This window comes from Siphateles boraxobius, unplaced genomic scaffold, assembly GCF_051911475.1.
Source record: "Siphateles boraxobius isolate OS27281-9 unplaced genomic scaffold, OSU_SipBor_1 12, whole genome shotgun sequence".
In the NCBI taxonomy this organism is placed as follows: domain Eukaryota; kingdom Metazoa; phylum Chordata; class Actinopteri; order Cypriniformes; family Leuciscidae; genus Siphateles; species Siphateles boraxobius.
This window is the reverse complement of record NW_027508722.1, coordinates 20,249,100-20,273,974: the sequence shown is the minus strand read 5'-3', so window position 1 is coordinate 20,273,974 and position 24,875 is coordinate 20,249,100. Positions and strand designations below refer to the sequence as shown.

Below are 24,875 nucleotides of genomic sequence, written 5' to 3'. Positions count from 1 at the left end.
GAATAAATGTTGATTAAACAGCTGCCCGACTGGCAGAAAGAATCGTGCATTACATTAGTAAACAAATAAATTAAATAAATAAATAAATAAATAAAAATGCTGATATCACGAAAATAACGAAATAAACGTTAGATTAAATACTTTTACTCACGAACCAGTAGATTAAATGACGTGACCATATCACAAACTGCCATGCGACTAGGCTGTGTGGCACCTCAAAAGCGTGGAAAAAAATCCTAATTTATATTAAAATGAGTGTATAGGGCTACTGAGAAGTCTGTACATTACTCATATTATTGTTTTTATGACCTTTATTTAACCATCTGGAACGGAGAAAAAATGATTCCACTTATAGCGCCTCTAGTGGATTTTTCACTCGAAAAGTGCAGGGAAACGTACCTGGAGGTACGTATTTCAGGTTTTGCAAAAATGTAGGCAGAGTAACGTATTTCCCATGAGCCTGGGTTGTTTAAACTTCTATTTCATATGCATAATTTGTGTTTACAAATCAAAATGAAGAAGTTGGGTTTGAACCCACAATGACATTTGTCCATTGGTTGGGACAAGACTTTTTTTTTTTTTACTGCAACACGCCCTCATATTTGAACATTGTTTTAAGTTGCCATTTCAAATGCATAACTAGTGCTTAAAAAGCTCGAAAGACTTAATTCGATCACCACTACCAGGAGTGGGGTTGAAACCAGACTTTTTTTACTGCAATAGACCCCAAATGGAAAGGCAATTGTTATTACCAGGAGTGGAGTTTGAACCCACAAGGACATATGTCCATTGGATCTTAAGTCCAACGCCTTAACCACTCTGCCATCCTGGTTTGGACTGCACACTTACTTTTACTACAGCAGGCCCTAACATTGGAATTGACCACTTTAAATTTCTATTTCATTTGCATAATTTGTGTTTACAAATCAAAATGAAGGAGTTGGGTTTGAACCCACAATGACATTTGTCCATTGGTTGGGAAAATACTTTTTTTTCTTTTACTGCCACACGCACTCATATTTGAACATCGTTTTAAGTTGCCATTTCAAATGCACAACTAGTGCTTAAAAAGCTCGAAAGACTTAATTCGAGCCCCACTACAAGGAGTGGGGTTGAAACCAGACTTTTTTATTGCAAAAGACCCCCACATTTGAACTTGCCCCTCTATGATGTACTTCAACTGTTTAATTTCTGCTTAAACTTCAAAGGGAAAGGCAATTGTTATTACCAGGAGTGGGGTTTGAACCCACTAGGACATTTGTCCATTGGATCTTAAGTCCAACGCCTTAACCACTCGGCCATCCTGGTGGTGACTGCTCAATTACTTTTACTGTACCAGACCCTAACATTTGAATTGACCACTTTAAGCTTCTATTTCATATGCATAATTTGTGTTTACAAATCAAAATGAAGGAGTTGGGTTTGAACCCACAATGACATTTGTCCATTGGTTGGGACAAGACTTTTTTTTTTCTTTTACTGCCACACGCACTCATATTTGAACATTGTTTTAAGTTGCCATTTCAAATGCATAACTAGTGTTTAAAAAGCTCGAAAGACTACACTGAACTACCAGGAGTGGGGTTGAAAGCAGACTTTTTTTTACTGCAACAGACGCCCACACTTGAACTTGCCCCTCTATGCTATACTTCAATTTCTAAATTTCTGCTTAAACTTCCAATTAAAAGCTAATTTTTTCATTACCAGGAATGGGGTTTTAACCCAAAAGGGCATTTGTCCATTGGATTTTAAACCCAAACGCCTTAACCACTCGGCCATCTCGGTTGGGAATATGTATTGACCACTTTAAGCTTCTATTTCATATCCATAATTTATGTTAACAAATCAAAATGAAAACCTAATTTTTAGTACTAGCAGTTGGGTTTGAACCCACAATGCCATTTGCCCATTGGTTTGAACAAGACTCTATTTTTTCTCTATTAACATTTGAATTGACCACTTTAAACTTCTATTTCATATGCAAATTTGTGTTTACAAATCAAAATGAAGGAGTTGGGTTTGAACCCACAATGACATTTGTCCATTTGTTGGGACAAGACTTTTTTTTCTTCTACTGCAACACGCACTCATATTTGAACATCGTTTTAAGTTGCCATTTCAAATGCACAACTAGTGCTTAAAAAGCTCAAAAGACTTAATTCGAGCCCCACTACCAGGAGTGGGGTTGAAACCAGACTTTTTTATTGCAACAGACCCCCACATTTGAACTTGCCCCTCTATGATGTACTTCAACTGTTTAATTTCTGCTTAAACTTCAAATGGAAAGGCCATTGGTATTACCAGGAGTGGGGTTTGAACCCACGAGGACATTTGTCCATTGCATCTTAACGCCTTAACCACTCGGCCATCCTGGTTGGGACTGCACACCTACTTTTACTACACCAGATCCTAACATTTGAATTGACCACTTTAAATTTCTATTTCATTTGCATAATTTGTGTTTACAAATCAAAATGAAGGAGTTGGGTTTGAACCCACAATGACATTTGTCCATTGGTTGGGACAAGACTTTTTTTTTTTCTTTTACTGCCACACGCACTCATATTTGAACATCGTTTTAAGTTGCCATTTCAAATGCATAACTAGTGCTTAAAAAGCTCGAAAGACTTAATTCGAGCCCCACTACATGGAGTGGGGTTGAAACGCCTTAACCACTCGGCCATCCTGGTTTTGACTACTCAATTACATTTACTGCACCAGACCCTAACATTTGAATTGACCACTTTAAGCTTCTATTTCATATGCATAATTTGTGTTTACAAATCAAAATGAAGGAGTTGGGTTTGAACCCACAATGACATTTGTCCATTGGTTGGGACAAGACTTTTTTTTTTTACTGCAACACACCCTCATATTTGAACATTGTTTTAAGTTGCCATTTCAAATACATAACTAGTGCTTAAAAAGCTCGAAATACTTAATTCGAGCCCCACTACAAGGAGTGGGGTTGAAACCAGACATTTTTCTATTGCAACAGACCCCCACATTTGAACTTGCCCCTCTATGATGTACTTCAACTGTTTAATTTCTGCTTAAACTTCAAATGGAAAGCAATTGTTATTACCAGGAGTGGGGTTTGAACCCACGAGGACCTTTGTCCATTGGATCTTAAGTCCAACGCCTTAACCACTCGGCCATCCTGGTGGTGAATGCTCGATTACTTTACTGCACCAGACCCTAACATTTGAATTGACCACTTTAAGCTTCTATTTCATATGCATAATTTGTGTTTACAAATCAAAATGAAGGAGTTGGGTTTGAACCCACAATGACATTTGTCCATTGGTTGGGACAAGACTTTTTTTTTTTTACTGCAACACACCCTCATATTTGAACATTGTTTTAAGTTGCCATTTCAAATGCATAACTAGTGCTTAAAAAGCTCGAAAGACTACACTGAACTACCAGGAGTGGGGTTGAAAGCAGACTTTTTTTTTACTGCAACAGACGCCCACACTTGAACTTGCCCCTCTATGCTATACTTCAATTTCTAAATTTCTGCTTAAACTTCCAATTAAAAGCTAATTGTTTCATTACCAGGAATGGGGTTTTAACCCAAAAGGGCATTTGTCCATTGGATTTTAAACCCAAACGCCTTAACCACTCGGCCATCTCGGTTGGAAATATGTATTGACCACTTTAAGCTTCTATTTCATATCCATAATTTATGTTAACAAATCAAAATGAAAACCTAATTTTTAGTACTAGCAGTTGGGTTTGAACCCACAATGACATTTGCCCATTGGTTTGAACAAGACTCTATTTTTTCTCTATTAACATTTGAATTGACCACTTTAAACTTCTATTTCATATGCATAATTTGTGTTTACAAATCAAAATTAAGGAGTTGGGTTTGAACCCACAATGACATTTGTCCATTTGTTGGGACAAGACTTTTTTTTCTTCTACTGCAACACGCACTCATATTTGAACATCGTTTTAAGTAGCCATTTCAAATGCACAACTAGTGCTTAAAAAGCTCAAAAGACTTAATTCGAGCCCCATTACCAGGAGTGGGGTTGAAACCAGACTTTTTTATTGCAACAAACCCCCACATTTGAACTTGCCCCTCTATGATGTACTTCAACTTCTTAATTTCTGCTTAAACCTCAAATGGAAAGGCAATTGTCATTACCAGGAGTGGGGTTTGAACCCACGAGGACATTTGTCCATTGGATCTTAACGCCTTAACCACTCGGCCATCCTGGTTGGCTCTATGCGCTTAGTTTTACTGCAGCAGACCCTAACATTTGAATTGACCACTTTAAGCTTCTATTTCATATGCGTAATTAGTGTTTACAAATCAAAATGAATGAGTTGGGTCTGAACCCACAATGACATTTGTCCATTGGTTGGGACAAGACTTTTTTTTTTTTTTTACTGCAACACGCCCTCATATTTGAACATCGTTTTAAGTTGCCATTTCAAATGCATAACTAGTGCTTAAAAAGCTCGAAAGACTTAATTCGAGCACCACTCCTAGGAGTGGGGTTGAAACCAGACTTTTTTACTGCAAAAGACCCCAACATGTGAATTTGACCCTCTATGCTGTACTTCAATTTCTTAATTTCTGCTTAAACTTCAAATGTAAAGGCAATTGTTATTACCAGGAGTGGAGTTTGAACAAACAAGGACATTTGTCCATTGGATCTTAAGTCCAACGACTTAACCACTCGGCCATCCTGGTTTGGACTGCACACTTACTTTTACTACAGCAGACCCTAACATTGGAATTGACCACTTTAAATTTCTATTTCATTTGCATAATTTGAGTTTACAAATCAAAATGAAGGAGTTGGGTTTGAACCCACAATGACATTTGTCCATTGGTTGGGACAAGACTTTTTTTTCTTTTACTGCCACACGCACTCATATTTGAACATCGTTTTAAGTTGCCATTTCAAATGCATAACTAGTGCTTAAAAAGCTCGAAAGACTGAACTGAACTACCAGGAGTGGGGTTGAAAGCAGACTTTTTTTTTACTGCAACAGACGCCCACACTTGAACTTGCCCCTCTATGCTATACTTCAATTTCTAAATTTCTGCTTAAACTTCCAATTAAAAGCTAATTGTTTCATTAACAGGAATGGGGTTTTAACCCCAAAGGACATTTGTCCATTGGATTTTAAACCCAAACGCCTTAACCACTCGGCCATCTCGGTTGGGTATTTGTAGTGACCACTTTAAGCTTCTATTTCATATCCATAATTTATGTTAACAAATTAAAATGAAAACCTAATTTTTAGTACTAGCAGTTGGGTTTGAACCCACAATGACATTTGCCCATTGGTTTGAACAAGACTCTATTTTTTCTCTATTAACATTTGAATTGACCACTTTAAACTTCTATTTCATATGCATAATTTGTGTTTACAAATCAAAATGAAGGAGTTGGGTTTGAACCCACAATGACATTTGTCCATTTGTTGGGACAAGACTTTTTTTTCTTCTACTGCAACACGCACTCATATTTGAACATCGTTTTAAGTTGCCATTTCAAATGCACAACTAGTGCTTAAAAAGCTTGAAAGACTAAACTGAACTACCAGGAGTGGGGTTGAAAGCAGACTTTTTTTTTTACTGCAACAGACGCCCACACTTGAACTTGACCCTCTTTGCTATACTTCAATTTCTAAATTTCTGCTTAAACTTCAAATGGAAAGGCAATTGTTATTACCAGGAGTGGGGTTTGAACCCACGAGAACATTTGTCCATTGGATCTTAACGCCTTAACCACTCAGCCATCCTGGTTGGGACTACACGCCTGCTTTTACTGCAGCAGACCCTAACATTTGAACTTGCCCCTCTATGATGTACTTCAACTGTTTAATTTCTGCTTAAACTTCAAAGGGAAAGGCAATTGTTATTACCAGGAGTGGGGTTTGAACCCACGAGGACATTTGTCCATTGGATCTTAAGTCCAACGCCTTAACCACTCGGCCATCCTGGTGGTGACTGCTCAATTACTTTTACTGCACCAGACCCTAACATTTGAATTGACCACTTTAAGCTTCTATTTCACATGCATAATTTGTGTTTACAAATCAAAATGAAGGAGTTGGGTTTGAACCCACAATGACATTTGTCCATTGGTTGGGACAAGACTTTTTTTTTTACTGCAACACACCCTCATATTTGAACATTGTTTTAAGTTGCCATTTCAAATGCATAACTAGTGCTTAAAAAGCTCGAAAGACTGAACTGAACTACCAGGAGTGGGGTTGAAAGCAGACTTTTTTTTTACTGCAACAGACGCCCACACTTGAACTTGCCCCTCTATGCTATACTTCAATTTCTAAATTTCTGCTTAAACTTCCAATTAAAAGCTAATTGTTTCATTACCAGGAATGGGGTTTTAACCCAAAAGGGCATTTGTCCATTGGATTTTAAACCCAAACGCCTTAACCACTCGGCCATCTCGGTTGGGAATATGTATTGACCACTTTAAGCTTCTATTTCAAATCCATAATTTATGTTAACAAATCAAAATGAAAACCTAATTTTTAGTACTAGCAGTTGGGTTTGAACCCACAATGACATTTGCCCATTGGTTTGAACAAGACTCTATTTTTTCTCTATTAACATTTGAATTGACCACTTTAAACTTCTATTTCATATGCATAATTTGTGTTTACAAATCAAAATTAAGGAGTTGGGTTTGAACCCACAATGACATTTGTCCATTTGTTGGGACAAGACTTTTTTTTCTTCTACTGCAACACGCACTCATATTTGAACATCGTTTTAAGTTGCCATTTCAAATGCACAACTAGTGCTTAAAAAGCTCAAAAGACTTAATTCGAGCACCACTCCTAGGAGTGGGGTTGAAACCAGACTTTTTTACTGCAAAAGACCCCAACATGTAAACTTGACCCTCTATGCTGTACTTCAATTTCTTAATTTCTGCTTAAACTTCAAATGTAAAGGCAATTGTTATTACCAGGAGTGGATATGAACAAACAAGGACATTTGTCCATTGGATCTTAAGTCCAAGGCCTTAACCACTCGGCCATCCTGGTTTGGACTGCACACTTACTTTTACTACAGCAGACCCTAACATTGGAATTGACCACTTTAAATTTCTATTTCATTTGCATAATTTGAGTTTACAAATCAAAATGAAGGAGTTGGGTTTGAACCCACAATGACATTTGTCCATTGGTTGGGACAAGACTTTTTTTTCTTTTACTGCCACACGCACTCATATTTGAACATCGTTTTAAGTTGCCATTTCAAATGCATAACTAGTGCTTAAAAAGCTCGAAAGACTGAACTGAACTACCAGGAGTGGGGTTGAAAGCAGACTTTTTTTTTACTGCAACAGACGCCCACACTTGAACTTGCCCCTCTATGCTATACTTCAATTTCTAAATTTCTGCTTAAACTTCCAATTAAAAGCTAATTGTTTCATTAACAGGAATGGGGTTTTAACCCCAAAGGACATTTGTCCATTGGATTTTAAACCCAAACGCCTTAACCACTCGGCCATCTCGGTTGGGAATTTGTAGTGACCACTTTAAGCTTCTATTTCATATCCATAATTTATGTTAACAAATTAAAATGAAAACCTAATTTTTAGTACTAGCAGTTGGGTTTGAACCCACAATGACATTTGCCCATTGGTTTGAACAAGACTCTATTTTTTCTCTATTAACATTTGAATTGACCACTTTAAACTTCTATTTCATATGCATAATTTGTGTTTACAAATCAAAATGAAGGAGTTGGGTTTGAACCCACAATGACATTTGTCCATTTGTTGGGACAAGACTTTTTTTTCTTCTACTGCAACACGCACTCATATTTGAACATCGTTTTAAGTTGCCATTTCAAATGCACAACTAGTGCTTAAAAAGCTCGAAAGACTAAACTGAACTACCAGGAGTGGGGTTGAAAGCAGACTTTTTTTTTTACTGCAACAGACGCCCACACTTGAACTTGACCCTCTATGCTATACTTCAATTTCTAAATTTCTGCTTAAACTTCAAATGGAAAGGCAATTTTTATTACCAGGAGTGGGGTTTGAACCCACGAGAATATTTGTCCATTGGATCTTAACGCCTTAACCACTCAGCCATCCTGGTTGGGACTACACGCCTGCTTTTACTGCAGCAGACCCTAACATTTGAACTTGCCCCTCTATGATGTACTTCAACTGTTTAATTTCTGCTTAAACTTCAAAGGCAAAGGCAATTGTTATTACCAGGAGTGGGGTTTGAACCCACGAGGACATTTGTCCATTGGATCTTAAGTCCAACGCCTTAACCACTCGGCCATCCTGGTGGTGACTGCTCAATTACTTTTACTGCACCAGACCCTAACATTTGAATTGACCACTTTAAGCTTCTATTTCACATGCATAATTTGTGTTTACAAATCAAAATGAAGGAGTTGGGTTTGAACCCACAATGACATTTGTCCATTGGTTGGGACAAGACTTTTTTTTTTACTGCAACACACCCTCATATTTGAACATTGTTTTAAGTTGCCATTTCAAATGCATAACTAGTGCTTAAAAAGCTCGAAAGACTGAACTGAACTACCAGGAGTGGGGTTGAAAGCAGACTTTTTTTTTACTGCAACAGACGCCCACACTTGAACTTGCCCCTCTATGCTATACTTCAATTTCTAAATTTCTGCTTAAACTTCCAATTAAAAGCTAATTGTTTCATTACCAGGAATGGGGTTTTAACCCAAAAGGGCATTTGTCCATTGGATTTTAAACCCAAACGCCTTAACCACTCGGCCATCTCGGTTGGGAATATGTATTGACCACTTTAAGCTTCTATTTCAAATCCATAATTTATGTTAACAAATCAAAATGAAAACCTAATTTTTAGTACTAGCAGTTGGGTTTGAACCCACAATGACATTTGCCCATTGGTTTGAACAAGACTCTATTTTTTCTCTATTAACATTTGAATTGACCACTTTAAACTTCTATTTCATATGCATAATTTGTGTTTACAAATCAAAATTAAGGAGTTGGGTTTGAACCCACAATGACATTTGTCCATTTGTTGGGACAAGACTTTTTTTTCTTCTACTGCAACACGCACTCATATTTGAACATCGTTTTAAGTTGCCATTTCAAATGCACAACTAGTGCTTAAAAAGCTCAAAAGACTTAATTCGAGCACCACTCCTAGGAGTGGGGTTGAAACCAGACTTTTTTACTGCAAAAGACCCCAACATGTAAACTTGACCCTCTATGCTGTACTTCAATTTCTTAATTTCTGCTTAAACTTCAAATGTAAAGGCAATTGTTATTACCAGGAGTGGATATGAACAAACAAGGACATTTGTCCATTGGATCTTAAGTCCAAGGCCTTAACCACTCGGCCATCCTGGTTTGGACTGCACACTTACTTTTACTACAGCAGACCCTAACATTGGAATTGACCACTTTAAATTTCTATTTCATTTGCATAATTTGAGTTTACAAATCAAAATGAAGGAGTTGGGTTTGAACCCACAATGACATTTGTCCATTGGTTGGGACAAGACTTTTTTTTCTTTTACTGCCACACGCACTCATATTTGAACATCGTTTTAAGTTGCCATTTCAAATGCATAACTAGTGCTTAAAAAGCTCGAAAGACTGAACTGAACTACCAGGAGTGGGGTTGAAAGCAGACTTTTTTTTTACTGCAACAGACGCCCACACTTGAACTTGCCCCTCTATGCTATACTTCAATTTCTAAATTTCTGCTTAAACTTCCAATTAAAAGCTAATTGTTTCATTAACAGGAATGGGGTTTTAACCCCAAAGGACATTTGTCCATTGGATTTTAAACCCAAACGCCTTAACCACTCGGCCATCTCGGTTGGGAATTTGTAGTGACCACTTTAAGCTTCTATTTCATATCCATAATTTATGTTAACAAATTAAAATGAAAACCTAATTTTTAGTACTAGCAGTTGGGTTTGAACCCACAATGACATTTGCCCATTGGTTTGAACAAGACTCTATTTTTTCTCTATTAACATTTGAATTGACCACTTTAAACTTCTATTTCATATGCATAATTTGTGTTTACAAATCAAAATGAAGGAGTTGGGTTTGAACCCACAATGACATTTGTCCATTTGTTTGGACAATACTTTTTTTTCTTCTACTGCAACACGCACTCATATTTGAACATCGTTTTAAGTTGCCATTTCAAATGCACAACTAGTGCTTAAAAAGCTCGAAAGACTAAACTGAACTACCAGGAGTGGGGTTGAAAGCAGACTTTTTTTTTTACTGCAACAGACGCCCACACTTGAACTTGACCCTCTATGCTATACTTCAATTTCTAAATTTCTGCTTAAACTTCAAATGGAAAGGCAATTTTTATTACCAGGAGTGGGGTTTGAACCCACGAGAATATTTGTCCATTGGATCTTAACGCCTTAACCACTCAGCCATCCTGGTTGGGACTACACGCCTGCTTTTACTGCAGCAGACCCTAACATTTGAACTTGCCCCTCTATGATGTACTTCAACTGTTTAATTTCTGCTTAAACTTCAAAGGCAAAGGCAATTGTTATTACCAGGAGTGGGGTTTGAACCCACGAGGACATTTGTCCATTGGATCTTAAGTCCAACGCCTTAACCACTCGGCCATCCTGGTGGTGACTGCTCAATTACTTTTACTGCACCAGACCCTAACATTTGAATTGACCACTTTAAGCTTCTATTTCACATGCATAATTTGTGTTTACAAATCAAAATGAAGGAGTTGGGTTTGAACCCACAATGACATTTGTCCATTGGTTGGGACAAGACTTTTTTTTTCACTGCAACACACCCTCATATTTGAACATTGTTTTAAGTTGCCATTTCAAATACATAACTAGTGCTTAAAAAGCTCGAAATACTTAATTCGAGCCCCACTACAAGGAGTGGGGTTGAAACCAGATATTTTTCTATTGCAACAGACCCCCACATTTGAACTTGCCCCTCTATGATGTACTTCAACTGTTTAATTTCTGCTTAAACTTCAAAGGGAAAGGCAATTGTTATTACCAGGAGTGGGGTTTGAACCCACGAGGACATTTGTCCATTGGATCTTAAGTCCAACGCCTTAACCACTCGGCCATCCTGGTGGTGAATGCTCAATTACTTTTACTGCACCAGACCCTGAATTGACCCTGAACATTTGAATTGACCACTTTAAGCTTCTATTTCATATGCATAATTTGTGTTTACAAATCAAAATGAAGGAGTTGGGTTTGAACCCACAATGACATTTGTCCATTGGTTGGGACAAGACTTTTTTTTCTTTTACTGCCACACGCACTCATATTTGAACATTGTTTTAAGTTGCCATTTCAAATGCATAACTAGTGCTTAAAAAGCTCGAAAGACTACACTGAACTACCAGGAGTGGGGTTGAAAGCAGACTTTTTTTTTACTGCAACAGACGCCCACACTTGAACTTGCCCCTCTATGCTATACTTCAATTTCTAAATTTCTGCTTAAACTTCCAATTAAAAGCTAATTGTTTCATTACCAGGAATGGGGTTTTAACCCAAAAGGGCATTTGTCCATTGGATTTTAAACCCAAACGCCTTAACCACTCGGCCATCTCGGTTGGGAATATGTATTGACCACTTTAAGCTTCTATTTCATATCCATAATTTATGTTAACAAATCAAAATGAAAACCTAATTTTTAGTACTAGCAGTTGGGTTTGAACCCACAATGACATTTGCCCATTGGTTTGAACAAGACTCTATTTTTTCTCTATTAACATTTGAATTGACCACTTTAAACTTCTATTTCATATGCATAATTTGTGTTTACAAATCAAAATGAAGGAGTTGGGTTTGAACCCACAATGACATTTGTCCATTTGTTGGGACAAGACTTTTTTTTCTTCTACTGCAACACGCACTCATATTTGAACATCGTTTTAAGTTGCCATTTCAAATGCACAACTAGTGCTTAAAAAGCTCAAAAGACTTAATTCGAGCACCACTCCTAGGAGTGGGGTTGAAACCAGACTTTTTTACTGCAAAAGACCCCAACATGTAAACTTGACCCTCTATGCTGTACTTCAATTTCTTAATTTCTGCTTAAACTTCAAATGTAAAGGCAATTGTTATTACCAGGAGTGGATATGAACAAACAAGGACATTTGTCCATTGGATCTTAAGTCCAAGGCCTTAACCACTCGGCCATCCTGGTTTGGACTGCACACTTACTTTTACTACAGCAGACCCTAACATTGGAATTGACCACTTTAAATTTCTATTTCATTTGCATAATTTGAGTTTACAAATCAAAATGAAGGAGTTGGGTTTGAACCCACAATGACATTTGTCCATTGGTTGGGACAAGACTTTTTTTTCTTTTACTGCCACACGCACTCATATTTGAACATCGTTTTAAGTTGCCATTTCAAATGCATAACTAGTGCTTAAAAAGCTCGAAAGACTGAACTGAACTACCAGGAGTGGGGTTGAAAGCAGACTTTTTTTTTACTGCAACAGACGCCCACACTTGAACTTGCCCCTCTATGCTATACTTCAATTTCTAAATTTCTGCTTAAACTTCCAATTAAAAGCTAATTGTTTCATTAACAGGAATGGGGTTTTAACCCCAAAGGACATTTGTCCATTGGATTTTAAACCCAAACGCCTTAACCACTCGGCCATCTCGGTTGGGAATTTGTAGTGACCACTTTAAGCTTCTATTTCATATCCATAATTTATGTTAACAAATTAAAATGAAAACCTAATTTTTAGTACTAGCAGTTGGGTTTGAACCCACAATGACATTTGCCCATTGGTTTGAACAAGACTCTATTTTTTCTCTATTAACATTTGAATTGACCACTTTAAACTTCTATTTCATATGCATAATTTGTGTTTACAAATCAAAATGAAGGAGTTGGGTTTGAACCCACAATGACATTTGTCCATTTGTTGGGACAAGACTTTTTTTTTCACTGCAACACACCCTCATATTTGAACATTGTTTTAAGTTGCCATTTCAAATACATAACTAGTGCTTAAAAAGCTCGAAATACTTAATTCGAGCCCCACTACAAGGAGTGGGGTTGAAACCAGATATTTTTCTATTGCAACAGACCCCCACATTTGAACTTGCCCCTCTATGATGTACTTCAACTGTTTAATTTCTGCTTAAACTTCAAAGGGAAAGGCAATTGTTATTACCAGGAGTGGGGTTTGAACCCACGAGGACATTTGTCCATTGGATCTTAAGTCCAACGCCTTAACCACTCGGCCATCCTGGTGATGAATGCTCAATTACTTTTACTGCACCAGACCCTGAATTGACCCTGAACATTTGAATTGACCACTTTAAGCTTCTATTTCATATGCATAATTTGTGTTTACAAATCAAAATGAAGGAGTTGGGTTTGAACCCACAATGACATTTGTCCATTGGTTGGGACAAGACTTTTTTTTCTTTTACTGCCACACGCACTCATATTTGAACATCGTTTTAAGTTGCCATTTCAAATGCATAACTAGTGCTTAAAAAGCTCGAAAGACTACACTGAACTACCAGGAGTGGGGTTGAAAGCAGACTTTTTTTTTACTGCAACAGACGCCCACACTTGAACTTGCCCCTCTATGCTATACTTCAATTTCTAAATTTCTGCTTAAACTTCCAATTAAAAGCTAATTGTTTCATTACCAGGAATGGGGTTTTAACCCAAAAGGGCATTTGTCCATTGGATTTTAAACCCAAACGCCTTAACCACTCGGCCATCTCGGTTGGGAATATGTATTGACCACTTTAAGCTTCTATTTCATATCCATAATTTATGTTAACAAATCAAAATGAAAACCTAATTTTTAGTACTAGCAGTTGGGTTTGAACCCACAATGACATCTGCCCATTGGTTTGAACAAGACTCTATTTTTTCTCTATTAACATTTGAATTGACCACTTTAAACTTCTATTTCATATGCATAATTTGTGTTTACAAATCAAAATGAAGGAGTTGGGTTTGAACCCACAATGACATTTGTCCATTTGTTGGGACAAGACTTTTTTTTCTTCTACTGCAACACGCACTCATATTTGAACATCGTTTTAAGTTGCCATTTCAAATGCACAACTAGTGCTTAAAAAGCTCAAAAGACTTAATTCGAGCCCCATTACCAGGAGTGGGGTTGAAACCAGACTTTTTTATTGCAACAAACCCCCACATTTGAACTTGCCCCTCTATGATGTACTTCAACTTCTTAATTTCTGCTTAAACTTCAAATGGAAAGGCAATTGTCATTACCAGGAGTGGGGTTTGAACCCACGAGGACATTTGTCCATTGGATCTTAACGCCTTAACCACTCGGCCATCCTGGTTGGCTCTACACGCTTACTTTTACTGCAGCAGACCCTAACATTTGAATTGACCACTTTAAGCTTCTATTTCATATGCGTAATTAGTGTTTACAAATCAAAATGAAGGAGTTGGGTTTGAACCCACAATGACATTTGTCCATTGGTTGGGACAAGACTTTTTTTTTTTTTTTACTGCAACACGCCCTCATATTTGAACATCGTTTTAAGTTGCCATTTCAAATGCATAACTAGTGCTTAAAAAGCTCGAAAGACTTAATTCGAGCACCACTCCCAGGAGTGGGGTTGAAACCAGACTTTTTTACTGCAAAAGACCCCAACATGTGAACTTGACCCTCTATGCTGTACTTCAATTTCTTAATTTCTGCTTAAACTTCAAATGGAAAGGCAATTGTTATTACCAGGAGTGGAGTTTGAACAAACAAGGACATTTGTCCATTGGATCTTAAGTCCAACGCCTTAACCACTCGGCCATCCTGGTTTGGACTGCACACTTACTTTTACTACAGCAGACCCTAACATTGGAATTGACCACTTTAAATTTCTATTTCATTTGCATAATTTGAGTTTACAAATCAAAATGAAGGAGTTGGGTTTGAACCCACAATGACATTTGTCCATTGGTTGGGACAAGACTTTTTTTTCTTTTACTGCCACACGCACTCATATTTGAACATCGTTTTAAGTTGCCATTTCAAATGCATAACTAGTGCTTAAAAAGCTCGAAAGACTGAACTGAACTACCAGGAGTGGGGTTGAAAGCAGACTTTTTTTTTACTGCAACAGACGCCCACACTTGAACTTGCCCCTCTATGCTATACTTCAATTTCTAAATTTCTGCTTAAACTTCCAATTAAAAGCTAATTGTTTCATTAACAGGAATGGGGTTTTAACCCCAAAGGACATTTGTCCATTGGATTTTAAACCCAAACGCCTTAACCACTCGGCCATCTCGGTTGGGAATTTGTAGTGACCACTTTAAGCTTCTATTTCATATCCATAATTTATGTTAACAAATTAAAATGAAAACCTAATTTTTAGTACTAGCAGTTGGGTTTGAACCCACAATGACATTTGCCCATTGGTTTGAACAAGACTCTATTTTTTCTCTATTAACATTTGAATTGACCACTTTAAACTTCTATTTCATATGCATAATTTGTGTTTACAAATCAAAATGAAGGAGTTGGGTTTGAACCCACAATGACATTTGTCCATTTGTTGGGACAAGACTTTTTTTTCTTCTACTGCAACACGCACTCATATTTGAACATCGTTTTAAGTTGCCATTTCAAATGCACAACTAGTGCTTAAAAAGCTCGAAAGACTAAACTGAACTACCAGGAGTGGGGTTGAAAGCAGACTTTTTTTTTTACTGCAACAGACGCCCACACTTGAACTTGACCCTCTATGCTATACTTCAATTTCTAAATTTCTGCTTAAACTTCAAATGGAAAGGCAATTTTTATTACCAGGAGTGGGGTTTGAACCCACGAGAACATTTGTCCATTGGATCTTAACGCCTTAACCACTCAGCCATCCTGGTTGGGACTACACGCCTGCTTTTACTGCAGCAGACCCTAACATTTGAACTTGCCCCTCTATGATGTACTTCAACTGTTTAATTTCTGCTTAAACTTCAAAGCGAAAGGCAATTGTTATTACCAGGAGTGGGGTTTGAACCCACGAGGACATTTGTCCATTGGATCTTAAGTCCAACGCCTTAACCACTCGGCCATCCTGGTGGTGACTGCTCAATTACTTTTACTGCACCAGACCCTAACATTTGAATTGACCACTTTAAGCTTCTATTTCACATGCATAATTTGTGTTTACAAATCAAAATGAAGGAGTTGGGTTTGAACCCACAATGACATTTGTCCATTGGTTGGGACAAGACTTTTTTTTTTACTGCAACACACCCTCATATTTGAACATTGTTTTAAGTTGCCATTTCAAATACATAACTAGTGCTTAAAAAGCTCGAAATACTTAATTCGAGCCCCACTACAAGGAGTGGGGTTGAAACCAGATATTTTTCTATTGCAACAGACCCCCACATTTGAACTTGCCCCTCTATGATGTACTTCAACTGTTTAATTTCTGCTTAAACTTCAAAGGGAAAGGCAATTGTTATTACCAGGAGTGGGGTTTGAACCCACAATGACATTTGTCCATTGGTTGGGACAAGACTTTTTTTTCTTTTACTGAAACACGCACTCATATTTGAACATCGTTTTAAGTTGCCATTTCAAATGCATAACTAGTGCTTAAAAAGCTCGAAAGACTACACTGAACTACCAGGAGTGGGGTTGAAAGCAGACTTTTTTTTTACTGCAACAGACGCCCACACTTGAACTTGCCCCTCTATGCTATACTTCAATTTCTAAATTTCTGCTTAAACTTCCAATTAAAAGCTAATTGTTTCATTACCAGGAATGGGGTTTTAACCCAAAAGGGCATTTGTCCATTGGATTTTAAACCCAAACGCCTTAACCACTCGGCCATCTCGGTTGGGAATATGTATTGACCACTTTAAGCTTCTATTTCATATCCATAATTTATGTTAACAAATCAAAATGAAAACCTAATTTTTAGTACTAGCAGTTGGGTTTGAACCCACAATGACATTTGCCCATTGGTTTGAACAAGACTCTATTTTTTCTCTATTAACATTTGAATTGACCACTTTAAACTTCTATTTCATATGCATAATTTGTGTTTACAAATCAAAATTAAGGAGTTGGGTTTGAACCCACAATGACATTTGTCCATTTGTTGGGACAAGACTTTTTTTTCTTCTACTGCAACACGCACTCATATTTGAACATCGTTTTAAGTTGCCATTTCAAATGCACAACTAGTGCTTAAAAAGCTCAAAAGACTTAATTCGAGCACCACTCCTAGGAGTGGGGTTGAAACCAGACTTTTTTACTGCAAAAGACCCCAACATGTAAACTTGACCCTCTATGCTGTACTTCAATTTCTTAATTTCTGCTTAAACTTCAAATGTAAAGGCAATTGTTATTACCAGGAGTGGATATGAACAAACAAGGACATTTGTCCATTGGATCTTAAGTCCAAGGCCTTAACCACTCGGCCATCCTGGTTTGGACTGCACACTTACTTTTACTACAGCAGACCCTAACATTGGAATTGACCACTTTAAATTTCTATTTCATTTGCATAATTTGAGTTTACAAATCAAAATGAAGGAGTTGGGTTTGAACCCACAATGACATTTGTCCATTGGTTGGGACAAGACTTTTTTTTCTTTTACTGCCACACGCACTCATATTTGAACATCGTTTTAAGTTGCCATTTCAAATGCATAACTAGTGCTTAAAAAGCTCGAAAGACTGAACTGAACTACCAGGAGTGGGGTTGAAAGCAGACTTTTTTTTTACTGCAACAGACGCCCACACTTGAACTTGCCCCTCTATGCTATACTTCAATTTCTAAATTTCTGCTTAAACTTCCAATTAAAAGCTAATTGTTTCATTAACAGGAATGGGGTTTTAACCCCAAAGGACATTTGTCCATTGGATTTTAAACCCAAACGCCTTAACCACTCGGCCATCTCGGTTGGGAATTTGTAGTGACCACTTTAAGCTTCTATTTCATATCCATAATTTATGTTAACAAATTAAAATGAAAACCTAATTTTTAGTACTAGCAGTTGGGTTTAAACCCACAATGACATTTGCCCATTGGTTTGAACAAGACTCTATTTTTTCTCTATTAACATTTGAATTGACCACTTTAAACTTCTATTTCATATGCATAATTTGTGTTTACAAATCAAAATGAAGGAGTTGGGTTTGAACCCACAATGACATTTGTCCATTTGTTGGGACAAGACTTTTTTTTCTTCTACTGCAACACGCACTCATATTTGAACATCGTTTTAAGTTGCCATTTCAAATGCATAACTAGTGCTTAAAAAGCTCGAAAGACTGAACTGAACTACCAGGAGTGGGGTTGAAAGCAGACTTTTTTTTTACTGCAACAGACGCCCACACTTGAACTTGCCCCTCTATGCTATACTTCAATTTCTAAATTTCTGCTTAAACTTCCAATTAAAAGCTAATTGTTTCATTAACAGGAATGGGGTTTTAACCCCAAAGGACATTTGTCCATTGGATTTTAAACCCAAACGCCTTAACCACTCGGCCATCTCGGTTGGGAATTTGTAGTGACCACTTTAAGCTTCTATTTCATATCCATAATTTATGTTAACAAATTAAAATGAAAACCTAATTTTTAGTACTAGCAGTTGGGTTTGAACCCACAATGACATTTGCCCATTGGTTTGAACAAGACTCTATTTTTTCTCTATTAACATTTGAATTGACCACTTTAAACTTCTATTTCATATGCATAATTTGTGTTTACAAATCAAAATGAAGGAGTTGGGTTTGAACCCACAATGACATTTGTCCATTTGTTGGGACAAGACTTTTTTTTCTTCTACTGCAACACGCACTCATATTTGAACATCGTTTTAAGTTGCCATTTCAAATACACAACTAGTGCTTAAAAAGCTCGAAAGACTAAACTGAACTACCAGGAGTGGGGTTGAAAGCAGACTTTTTTTTTTACTGCAACAGACGCCCACACTTGAACTTGACCCTCTATGCTATACTTCAATTTCTAAATTTCTGCTTAAACTTCAAATGGAAAGGCAATTTTTATTACCAGGAGTGGGGTTTGAACCCACGAGAACATTTGTCCATTGGATCTTAACGCCTTAACCACTCAGCCATCCTGGTTGGGACTACACGCCTGCTTTTACTGCAGCAGACCCTAACATTTGAACTTGCCCCTCTATGATGTACTTCAACTGTTTAATTTCTGCTTAAACTTCAAAGGGAAAGGCAATTGTTATTACCAGGAGTGGGGTTTGAACCCACGAGGACATTTGTCCATTGGATCTTAAGTCCAACACCTTAACCACTCGGCCATCCTGGTGGTGACTGCTCAATTACTTTTACTGCACCAGACCCTAACATTTGAATTGACCACTTTAAGCTTCTATTTCACATGCATAATTTGTGTTTACAAATCAAAATGAAGGAGTTGGGTTTGAACCCACAATGACATTTGTCCATTGGTTGGGACAAGACTTTTTTTTCTTTTACTGCCACACGCACTCATATTTGAACATCGTTTTAAGTTGCCATTTCAAATGCATAACTAGTGCTTAAAAAGCTCGAAAGACTGAACTGAACTACCAGGAGTGGGGTTGAAAGCAGACTTTTTTTTTACTGCAACAGACGCCCACACTTGAACTTGCCCCTCTATGCTATACTTCAATTTCTAAATTTACGCTTAAACTTCCAATTAAAAGCTAATTGTTTCATTAACAGGAATGGGGTTTTAACCCCAAAGGACATTTGTCCATTGGATTTTAAACCCAAACGCCTTAACCACTCGGCCATCTCGGTTGGGAATTTGTAGTGACCACTTTAAGCTTCTATTTCATATCCATAATTTATGTTAACAAATTAAAATGAAAACCTAATTTTTAGTACTAGCAGTTGGGTTTGAACCCACAATGACATTTGCCCATTGGTTTGAACAAGACTCTATTTTTTCTCTATTAACATTTGAATTGACCACTTTAAACTTCTATTTCATATGCATAATTTGTGTTTACAAATCAAAATGAAGGAGTTGGGTTTGAACCCACAATGACATTTGTCCATTTGTTGGGACAAGACTTTTTTTTCTTCTACTGCAACACGCACTCATATTTGAACATCGTTTTAAGTTGCCATTTCAAATGCATAACTAGTGCTTAAAAAGCTCGAAAGACTGAACTGAACTACCAGGAGTGGGGTTGAAAGCAGACTTTTTTTTTACTGCAACAGACGCCCACACTTGAACTTGCCCCTCTATGCTATACTTCAATTTCTAAATTTCTGCTTAAACTTCCAATTAAAAGCTAATTGTTTCATTAACAGGAATGGGGTTTTAACCCCAAAGGACATTTGTCCATTGGATTTTAAACCCAAACGCCTTAACCACTCGGCCATCTCGGTTGGGAATTTGTAGTGACCACTTTAAGCTTCTATTTCATATCCATAATTTATGTTAACAAATTAAAATGAAAACCTAATTTTTAGTACTAGCAGTTGGGTTTGAACCCACAATGACATTTGCCCATTGGTTTGAACAAGACTCTATTTTTTCTCTATTAACATTTGAATTGACCACTTTAAACTTCTATTTCATATGCATAATTTGTGTTTACAAATCAAAATGAAGGAGTTGGGTTTGAACCCACAATGACATTTGTCCATTTGTTGGGACAAGACTTTTTTTTCTTCTACTGCAACACGCACTCATATTTGAACATCGTTTTAAGTTGCCATTTCAAATGCACAACTAGTGCTTAAAAAGCTCGAAAGACTAAACTGAACTACCAGGAGTGGGGTTGAAAGCAGACTTTTTTTTTTACTGCAACAGACGCCCACACTTGAACTTGACCCTCTATGCTATACTTCAATTTCTAAATTTCTGCTTAAACTTCAAATGGAAAGGCAATTTTTATTACCAGGAGTGGGGTTTGAACCCACGAGAACATTTGTCCATTGGATCTTAACGCCTTAACCACTCAGCCATCCTGGTTGGGACTACACGCCTGCTTTTACTGCAGCAGACCCTAACATTTGAACTTGCCCCTCTATGATGTACTTCAACTGTTTAATTTCTGCTTAAACTTCAAAGGCAAAGGCAATTGTTATTACCAGGAGTGGGGTTTGAACCCACGAGGACATTTGTCCATTGGATCTTAAGTCCAACGCCTTAACCACTCGGCCATCCTGGTGGTGACTGCTCAATTACTTTTACTGCACCAGACCCTAACATTTGAATTGACCACTTTAAGCTTCTATTTCACATGCATAATTTGTGTTTACAAATCAAAATGAAGGAGTTGGGTTTGAACCCACAATGACATTTGTCCATTGGTTGGGACAAGACTTTTTTTTTTACTGCAACACACCCTCATATTTGAACATTATTTTAAGTTGCCATTTCAAATACATAACTAGTGCTTAAAAAGCTCGAAATACTTAATTCGAGCCCCACTACAAGGAGTGGGGTTGAAACCAGATACTTTTCTATTGCAACAGACCCCCACATTTGAACTTGCCCCTCTATGATGTACTTCAACTGTTTAATTTCTGCTTAAACTTCAAAGGGAAAGGCAATTGTTATTACCAGGAGTGGGGTTTGAACCCACGAGGACATTTGTCCATTGGATCTTAAGTCCAACGCCTTAACCACTCGGCCATCCTGGTGGTGAATGCTCAATTACTTTTACTGCACCAGACCCTAACATTTGAATTGACCACTTTAAGCTTCTATTTCATATGCATAATTTGTGTTTACAAATCAAAATGAAGGAGTTGGGTTTGAACCCACAATGACATTTGTCCATTGGTTGGGACAAGACTTTTTTTTCTTTTACTGAAACACGCACTCATATTTGAACATCGTTTTAAGTTGCCATTTCAAATGCATAACTAGTGCTTAAAAAGCTCGAAAGACTACACTGAACTACCAGGAGTGGGGTTGAAAGCAGACTTTTTTTTTACTGCAACAGACGCCCACACTTGAACTTGCCCCTCTATGCTATACTTCAATTTCTAAATTTCTGCTTAAACTTCCAATTAAAAGCTAATTGTTTCATTACCAGGAATGGGGTTTTAACCCAAAAGGGCATTTGTCCATTGGATTTTAAACCCAAACGCCTTAACCACTCGGCCATCTCGGTTGGGAATATGTATTGACCACTTTAAGCTTCTATTTCATATCCATAATTTATGTTAACAAATCAAAATGAAAACCTAATTTTTTGTACTAGCAGTTGGGTTTGAACCCACAATGACATTTGCCCATTGGTTTGAACAAGACTCTATTTTTTCTCTATTAACATTTGAATTGACCACTTTAAACTTCTATTTCATATGCATAATTTGTGTTTACAAATCAAAATTAAGGAGTTGGGTTTGAACCCACAATGACATTTGTCCATTTGTTGGGACAAGACTTTTTTTTCTTCTACTGCAACACGCACTCATATTTGAACATCGTTTTAAGTTGCCATTTCAAATGCACAACTAGTGCTTAAAAAGCTCAAAAGACTTAATTCGAGCCCCATTACCAGGAGTGGGGTTGAAACCAGACTTTTTTATTGCAACAAACCCCCACATTTGAACTTGCCCCTCTATGATGTACTTCAACTTCTTAATTTCTGCTTAAACTTCAAATGGAAAGGCAATTGTCATTACCAGGAGTGGGGTTTGAACCCACGAGGACATATATGAGGTGCCCCTAGGGACATTATTCAGAATTGCATGCACATACATGTACTTTTCCTCTCACATACACATATGAAACCAAATTCATTCACATACTATAGTGAAATGCTCACACACATACAAGTGAAATGCTTTTACAAACACAACTGAAACGCTCTCATACATACAACTGAAATTATTACGCGCACACACACAACTGAAATGCATACACACACACAACTGAAACGCTCACACACACAACTGAAATGCTCTCATACATACAACTGAAAATATTACGCTCATACACACAACTGAAACACTCACACACACACAACTGAAATGCTCACACACACACAACTGAAATGCTCTCACATACACAACTGAAATGCTCTCATACATACAACTGAAAATATTACGCTCATACACACAACTGAAACACTCACACACACACAACTGAAATGCTCACACACACACAACTGAAATGCTCTCACATACACAACTGAAATGCTCACACACACACAACTGAAATGCTCTCACACACACAACTGAAATGGTCACACACACACAACTGAAATGCTCACACACATTCAAGTGAAATGCTTTTACAAACACAACTGAAACGCTCTCACTCACACAACTGAAAAGCATTTCAGTATGTTGTATGCAAGCATTTCAGTATGTTGTATGCAAGCATTTCAGTATGTTGTATGCAAGCATTTCAGTATGTTGTATGCAAGCATTTCAGTATGTTGTATGCAAGCATTTCAGTATGTTGTATGCATGCATTTCAGTTGAAACGGAAGGTGGTTAAAGTCCCCACTCCAGTCCAGTTGGTGGCAGTAGTGCACCTCAAGACGAAGAACTAGAAGCTGTTGAAAGAAGGCATAGTACAAAAGCGCGCCTTTCACAATACAAGCGACCGAAGTTGACCGTTCGTTCCTATGGTTCGTTCGCCCGCCAATCGCGCTACACCAGCGGTTCTCGAAGTGTGTGGCGCGCCCCACTGGTGGGGAATAGAGACGTGACAGGTGGCGCGCACCAAACGGGAGGAAATTTTCCTTTATATGCTCTTTATTCGTTGATGGCGAGTCCGCATAGTCAACTTCATCTTTGCAGCAACACAGAAAACACCAGTTTATTAATAAACAATTAAATGTCTCCTTGCTATTTTTTATACATTCATAATCATTACTTTTGCCGGTTCTTTGTGGCAAGCTTTATGCGTGAGCTTGAGTGCGGCAATATAACGCTGATTATCCTGTATAGCCTATTTAAGTAATTAAATTAATATAATGGGGCGGATTGTCCACTAACGGCTTAAATGAACAGCTACTAGTCGACTAGAAAAAAACTTTAGTCGGAGACAGCCCTTATTCCACATATTTTCGAGCCAGCAGAACATTCTGGGTTGCGCGCGCGACCCTGAGCGGAATGAGCGAGCGGAGGAATATTCAGAAATGCGCTCTCTCTCTCCGCTTACATGCTCTAATCGGAACAAAGGAATATTAAAATAATTAATTATTAGTTTATATCTTATACACTGTCCATCATTTTAATCCCATATCAAATGTTATGTCTATTTTAATATGTGTAATATATACTTTTTTTTTTTATTTCACGTTTTTAAGTAGCCTACAATATTATGTTAGTCCACATCCCCCAACCAGGGGATGCTATGACGAGTGGCACTTTTATTTATTTTCTATTTTTGAACTTGATACAAATTTTGACACAGCTGCACTTTTATTTTCTTTATTTTTGAACTTGCTGTTATTTGATGTAGATAGTTAATTTGTATTTAGATACAACTTGTTACTATACTGATACTACTTGTTACTTCAATAAATTTAAACATTTTAAGATTGTTGCTTATTTCATTATCATTGGGGCGGAACAATTTCAGTTGTGTGTGTGAGAGCATTTCAGTTGTGTGTGTGTGAGCATTTCAGTTGTGTATATGAGAGCATTTCAGTTGTGTGTGTGAGCATTTCAGTTGTGTGTGTGTGAGTGTTTCAGTTGTGTGTGTGAGCGTAATATTTTACAGTTGTATGTATGAGAGCATTTCAGTTGTGTGTGTGTGAGCGTTTCAGTTGTGTGTGTGTGAGCATTTCAGTTGTGTGTGTGCGCTTAATAATTTCAGTTGTATGTATGAGAGCGTTTCAGTTGTGTTTGTAAAAGCATTTCACTTGTATGTGTGTGAGCATTTCACTATAGTATGTGA

At 37.4% G+C, this 24,875-nt stretch overlaps 12 non-coding genes across 12 annotated transcripts; all 12 read right to left on the bottom strand.

Annotated features, from left to right (window-relative positions):
* Positions 1-749: 749 nt before the first annotated feature.
* trnal-uaa (transfer RNA leucine (anticodon UAA)) lies at positions 750-832 on the bottom strand. Its single transcript has one exon. It is a non-coding gene; the product is annotated as a tRNA-Leu (tRNA).
* Positions 833-1,225: 393 nt separating this feature from the next.
* On the bottom strand, positions 1,226-1,308 carry trnal-uaa (transfer RNA leucine (anticodon UAA)). The gene has a single exon. It is a non-coding gene; the product is annotated as a tRNA-Leu (tRNA).
* Positions 1,309-3,082: 1,774 nt separating this feature from the next.
* On the bottom strand, positions 3,083-3,165 carry trnal-uaa (transfer RNA leucine (anticodon UAA)). The gene has a single exon. It is a non-coding gene; the product is annotated as a tRNA-Leu (tRNA).
* Positions 3,166-5,889: 2,724 nt separating this feature from the next.
* trnal-uaa (transfer RNA leucine (anticodon UAA)) lies at positions 5,890-5,972 on the bottom strand. Its single transcript has one exon. It is a non-coding gene; the product is annotated as a tRNA-Leu (tRNA).
* A 2,250-nt stretch (positions 5,973-8,222) lies between these two features.
* Positions 8,223-8,305, bottom strand: trnal-uaa (transfer RNA leucine (anticodon UAA)). Its single transcript has one exon. It is a non-coding gene; the product is annotated as a tRNA-Leu (tRNA).
* Positions 8,306-10,555: 2,250 nt separating this feature from the next.
* trnal-uaa (transfer RNA leucine (anticodon UAA)) lies at positions 10,556-10,638 on the bottom strand. Its single transcript has one exon. It is a non-coding gene; the product is annotated as a tRNA-Leu (tRNA).
* Positions 10,639-11,030: 392 nt separating this feature from the next.
* trnal-uaa (transfer RNA leucine (anticodon UAA)) lies at positions 11,031-11,113 on the bottom strand. The gene has a single exon. It is a non-coding gene; the product is annotated as a tRNA-Leu (tRNA).
* Positions 11,114-13,186: 2,073 nt separating this feature from the next.
* On the bottom strand, positions 13,187-13,269 carry trnal-uaa (transfer RNA leucine (anticodon UAA)). Its single transcript has one exon. It is a non-coding gene; the product is annotated as a tRNA-Leu (tRNA).
* A 2,738-nt stretch (positions 13,270-16,007) lies between these two features.
* On the bottom strand, positions 16,008-16,090 carry trnal-uaa (transfer RNA leucine (anticodon UAA)). The gene has a single exon. It is a non-coding gene; the product is annotated as a tRNA-Leu (tRNA).
* Positions 16,091-19,233: 3,143 nt separating this feature from the next.
* trnal-uaa (transfer RNA leucine (anticodon UAA)) lies at positions 19,234-19,316 on the bottom strand. Its single transcript has one exon. It is a non-coding gene; the product is annotated as a tRNA-Leu (tRNA).
* Positions 19,317-21,094: 1,778 nt separating this feature from the next.
* Positions 21,095-21,177, bottom strand: trnal-uaa (transfer RNA leucine (anticodon UAA)). Its single transcript has one exon. It is a non-coding gene; the product is annotated as a tRNA-Leu (tRNA).
* Positions 21,178-21,569: 392 nt separating this feature from the next.
* Positions 21,570-21,652, bottom strand: trnal-uaa (transfer RNA leucine (anticodon UAA)). The gene has a single exon. It is a non-coding gene; the product is annotated as a tRNA-Leu (tRNA).
* Between the last annotated feature and the right edge of the window lie 3,223 nt (positions 21,653-24,875).